Raw genomic sequence first — 6,200 nt, 5'->3', positions numbered from 1 at the left:
TCTATAGATTTGTTTTTTATGGGCATTTCAGACAAATGGAATCCTACAATATATAGTCTTTAGTGTATAGCTTGTTTCAATTCACATACTTTTTTGAGGTTTGTCATGTGTAGCGTGTAATGGTTTCTTTCTTTTCACTGCTGAATAATATTCCACTGTGCTAACATACCAAATGTTCTTCATCCATTCAATGTTTCATGAATATGATGAATATTTGGGTTGTTTCCATTTTTTAGTAATGATGAATAATGCTGCTATGAGCACTGATGTACAAGTCTCTGTGTGGACACATATTTTCATGTGTCTTGCGTATATATCAAGGAGTGAAACTGCTGGGTTGCATGGCAATTTACATTTAAATTTCAGAAGTTGCCAGACTGTTTTCCAAAGTGGCTGTACTACTTCACATTTCCACCAATAACGTATAAGGGTTTCAATTTCTCCACAACCTTTCCAGCCTTATTATTGCCTATCTTTTTGTTTACGGTCATCCTAGTGGATGTGAAGTGGTCTTACTATGGCTTTAATTTTCAATTCCCTAATGACTAAGATATTGAGCATCTTTTCATGTGCCAATTAGCCATTCTTACATCTTCTATTCAAATCTTTTTGCCCAATTTTTAATTGGTTGTCTTATTAATAAATTATAAGAATTATTTATATACTCTGGATACAAGTCCTATATCAGACATATTTGGAACAGAATGAAAATGAAAATACCACATATCAAGATTTATAGGATGCAGTTAAAGAAAAGCTTAGGGCAAAATTTGGAGTTTTTTTTGCGTATATGAGAAAGAAAAAAGATCTCAAATCAATAACTTAAACTTATTATCAATAACTCAAAGGAAGGAAAAAAAGTATAGAAAAATGACTACAAGGAGTACAATATAAGACCAAAAAGCTTTTTAGATCTATCTGCAATAAAAACAAAAGAAAATGGACTAAATTTATGATGTGGAAGACTCAGCCATGTCTTGTTTATAATAGACACATCTAAAATATAAAATTGCAGAAAGATTGAAAGCAAAAAATGGAAAAGTTATAGCAAGCAAATAGTAACAAAACATTGATATACCCACATAGATGGTCTGCAACTTATGAGAGTTTGACCTAATTTTTCAACTTTATGATGGTGCAAAAATGACAGGTATTTAGTATGCTTCTCAGCTCACAGCTGAGTTATTATATCAACTTATGGTGGTTTTGCATGGTAAGTTGAAGAGCACCCGTATTGGTAGCAAGGAAAAATATAGCTTAAGCCAAAAAAATTTACTAGGCATAAAGAGAGATAATACATGATAATGAAAGGAACAATTAATCAAGGAACTATGATCGTTTTAAACTTGTATAAATTAAATAACATAGCTGCAAAAAAGGGAAAGCAAAAATTAAACAGAAAAAAAAAAACAAAACCACAATCGTAAGGGAAGATTTCAGACATCATCATAATATTCTATATCAGACTAAAAATTGGTATAGCTATAAAATATTTGGTCCAGGCACAGTGGCTCACGCCTGTAATCCTAGCACTTTGGGAGGCTGAGGGAGTGCCGATCATGAGGTCAAGAGATTGAGACCATCCTGGCCAACATGGTGAAACCACGTCTCTACTAAAAATACAAAAATTAGCTGGGCATGGTGGCATGTGCCTGTAGTCCCAGCTACTTGGGAGGCTGAGGCAGGAGAATCGCCTGAACCCGGGAGGCAGAGGTTGCAGTGAGCCGAGATCGCACCATTGCACTCCAGCCTGGTGACAGAGTGAGACTCCATCTCAGGAAAAAAAAAAAAAAAAAAAAGAAGAAAAACAGATTTGAACACAATTAACAAGCTTGATCTAACAGTCACATGGAGAAAGGACCCTGTGCCCAATAGTAAATGCATGTTTTTTCTAAGCACACATAGAATATTTATAAAACCTGACCACTGAATAGAAGCAGTGCAGTTCTCGACAAATAACAAATAACAGGGTTCATGCAAACCGTGTTCTCTGAAGACACTGCAACTAAATTAGAAACCGCCATCCTTACATAACTCATCCACTATGCATATGTTCTCCTGTGGTGTATTTTTTACATTGTTTTCATCAAATACATATAATTTTACATTACATCTTTTCCACTCTTTAATCCATCATAAATATATCCCCATATTGTTACACAATCTTTAATATATTTGGATAATTGTCCACTAAACTGATGTGAGAAATATCTATTTTTGAAGCCTGTAACTGTATATTCCTCTTATCTCTTTTTGTCTAAGTTTTTATTCCAAGATAAATTATTTACCCACTCAGAAAAAGTACAAAGCTTTCATCTACAGTTTCTTCACAATAATAATGAGCTCCAAAGGTCACTGTTTGTTCCTTTTTCTGGCTTCTAGGTGAACAGCAGTAGAAGCAGCCTGGAGGGCAGCATTATTTAGCTTTTTTTAAACATTGTTTTTAGCCCAGAGAGAGTGACATATCCAAACATGATTATGAATACTGTGAGAAAATGGTAAGGTTGTTCATCAAGTTTTGCATGAGCCACTTTAATTTAGATACAACTGCATTCATTAATGCACTTTGAAATTTAAAAACAGGTCAGGCGAGGTGGCTCACGCCTATAATCCTAGCACTTTGGGAGGCCAAGGTGGGTGAATCACTTGAGGTCAGGAGTTGAAGACCCACTTGGCCAACATGGCAAAACCCCATCTCTACTAAAATACAAAAATTATCTGGGCATGGTGGTGCACACCTGTAAGCCCAGCTACTCATGAGGCTGAGGCAGGAGAATTGATTGAACCTGGGAGGCTGAGGTTGCAGTGAGCCAAGATCACACCACTGCACTCCAGCCTGGGTGACAGAGTGCAAAAAAAATAAAAAATAAAAATACATACAACCGATAGAGAACTTCTCAAAGATGTATTATTTGTAGTAGAATCCTAAGACTCCAACCAAAGGGTCTGCTTTCAGAAGATGATGATGAGGAAGAGGAAGAGAAAGAGAAGAATAGTGGCCACTAGGATGGTCATAAACAAAATGAGGATGAGGATTGTCAAAGTCAAAATAAAAATTTAGAGCTGAATCTCTAAACTTAATGTTTTATTTGGAAAAAGACTTGCAATTTGGGATACATACATAGACCAGGTGTTCTTCAGTATGTCTGAAGAAGAAAAGAGAAGTTTAGAGGTTTTATTAACAAGAGAAATGTTACATATTGCTCTTCAAGAAAGTTCATTGGCACTAGTAAGGGTTTGGAGAGCTGGCAAGCTCTGATTAGTGGGCAAAATTCGTCCTAGAGTTGCAGCAAGTTATCTCAGCAGCTGTAAATAAAACTGCTCGCGGGTTACAGCAGGCAGTTCCAGCAGTCAGTCTTGCTGAGAATTACGTTCTTGGAGCAATTTTTATTTATTTATTTATTTTTTTGTACTCGGAGTGCTTTCTCCCCCAACTCCACCACCCAGCCTCTCAACCCTGATTTAGTTGGGTATAACAAGAATGATGCAATTTGCGTGATTAAGTTTCACAGGATGGAGGCAAAGGGTAAAGAGGACAGAATAATTATAGAGATGGGGAAGAAGGATTGGAGATAGAAGACAAGAAAGAGAAAGAATTTCTCAGTTCCAGCAGTACTTAGGACTAGAACTTAAAGTCTCCTGTGAAATGGCGAAATAACCAAACTTTCTTAAATGGTAAATATCCTGGCATCCTCTGGCACGCCCTTGGGAAAATTTCTTCCTTGGGAGAAGAATGGGGTGGCAGGGGCAGCAGGGGGTGGGGAAGTGGGGGCAGAGATAAGGATTTAAAACATTCTTCTGAACTTGAAGATCCTCCTTATCCCATCCCTTCAAGGTGAGGTTGGGAAGGAGGGTTGAAGACCTAGCGTTCATATAATCCAGGAAAAGTTACTCCATCTATTTGAGTCTCCATATCCTTGCGGATAAAACTGGGGGATGTTGCTAGTGATCATATGATCATATCATCAGCATCAACTAACTTTAGTAAAGATGAAGAAATAAAATTTCTTGCAACCCATAAAGTATGTTTTTACAAACTAGAAGTAGTGTGATTGTGGCTTAGGGAACAGACAGAGAAAGTTTGAGCCCAGTAATCATTTTTGAATTCCTCAAAGCCCAAAGGAAACAAAATTGGTGGGAGATGGTAAGGGCAGAAGTTAATAAAAAGAGCTAACATGAATTTGCATATAATGTAGACATTAATTCCTTGTGAGGAGTCATGGTAATTGTGGGGGCAGTTGTGGATTTTCTTGACTGTATTGATCTTGTGGAAATTAGTATTTGAGCGTGTTCCATCAGTATACAGCTGGACTCTTGGAAGGCCAGAGAAGAATATTTGCCAGACACACACTGGAGAGACTTTGAGGCTTGGACCTGAGTGGCAGTGACCCCAAGTCAAAGCTCTCATCAACCTTCCTGTTGGAGCCTCGCCATGCTCCTCATATCTCCCCATACTCCTGCACTACTAGTATGTCTCAACTTAGAGAAACATCCTGTCCATGACCTCTGTGTTCCCTTGACTCTGACTGACACTTAGGTTTAGACAGGCAGGTTTTATTTCCTCCTGCACTGTCCTAAAACTCTAGAACCTCAACCTATTATCTGGAACCCCAAGCAGTTGGTTATTTAATGATAAGAAGCCCTTCTCCACAGACACCACTTCTTTTTTGCCAAAGACCCAGAGAAAACATGGTTAATCTGCTTCTAGGGGCAGCACTTGGAGAGATTCTCCCATGAATGGGTCCCGTCCTCCCCCCAGAGCAAGGACATTGTCAGCTTCTCATTGCTGTGTTTATGATTTTGCAGTCTCCCCTAGCATCATAATAGCTGACAGTAGCTGAAAACTAGGTAGTCTTAAATAGGTATTCCTTCTACCATGGAGTCCAATCCTGGCCCGGAGGAAGTAGCATTTGGATGAAGAATTTACCTGGAACTCTGACTATCTATAAAACAGAGTCATGTGTGTTCCTTTGCTCAGGGAGAGGAAAAGAAGGGACAGAGATGATGGTAGTTGATACTTCCAGTCTAACTCCAAGAAAAAAACAAACTTGCAAAGTACAAACCAAACTTCTTCCTCATTGTTCTGAAAAACCATTTGCTGCTAATTGGGAAAGAAATTCAATGGCTTGTGCAACCCAGAAACACATATTTTCAGTAATGAGATTGCCCCTGTGTCCTAAGAGATCTGGTTTTCAAAAGCAGCCTGTGTTTGATCTCTAAAGCTATTCATGTCTAATTAGAGAAGAAATTCACTTGTATGGTAGGGAAGCACATTTTTTTTTTTTTTACATAAGAAGGAAAAAGATCAGAGTAGAACAATTCTTTTAACAAGATTACTTCATCTAATGAGGATCTTATTATGAATTTTAATGAAAATAAAAACAGTAACAAAGTAAGGGAAATTAGAGAGTATTACAAAAGTCCTGTTGTTCCATAGAAAACTTGCAGAAACCAGGCAAGGACAAAAGAAGCCATCAGTAACACACTGCTGTATGCACTGCACTTGGGTTTATGAGAGACTAATCTGTTAAGGTAAAGATGTGCTCAAATATATTACCCAGAAAATGTCACTTACATGTGTATTCTTTTCTCTTTAGCACAATGATACAACTGTTCAACCTATTTGATATGGATTTCTCCTATTCGGAAGAAATTTCAACAACTTCACTTCTAACTTAAACACATTCATCGACTAGCCTGGCCAACATGGTGAAAGCCTGTGTCTACTAAAGATACAAAAATTAGCTGGGCGTGGTGGCATATGCCTGTAGTCCCAGCTACTCGGGAGGGTGAGGCAGGAGAATCACTTGAACCTGGGAGGCAGAGGTTGCCGCGAGCCGAGACCGTGCCATTGCACTCCAGCCTGGGCGACAAGAGCGAAACTCCGTCTCAGAAAATAAATAAACAAACACATATAACACTGTCAAAATAAGGAGAAACTTTCTTTCCCGCATTGAAAGTCATTGATGTTTTCCTTAAAAGCATTGTATCATGTTTGTATTCTTTAACAATCAAAAAGAATCATTGTCTGCCTTTTTGTTTCTTCTTTTCTAAATGAAAACATTTATAAAAATATTTAAGTGGATAAGTTGCCTATTGAAATTGTAATGTCCCTGAAGTATTGGTTGAGCTTAATTTATTCATATAAGTTTCAAGCCATTCAAAGGCCTATTTTTCTGGCAGAAAACTAAAGACAGAGC

The sequence above is a fragment of the Gorilla gorilla genome, chromosome 18, assembly GCF_029281585.2.
Source record: "Gorilla gorilla gorilla isolate KB3781 chromosome 18, NHGRI_mGorGor1-v2.1_pri, whole genome shotgun sequence".
Taxonomy (NCBI): Eukaryota; Metazoa; Chordata; class Mammalia; order Primates; family Hominidae; genus Gorilla; species Gorilla gorilla.
This window is presented reverse-complemented; position numbering follows the sequence as displayed.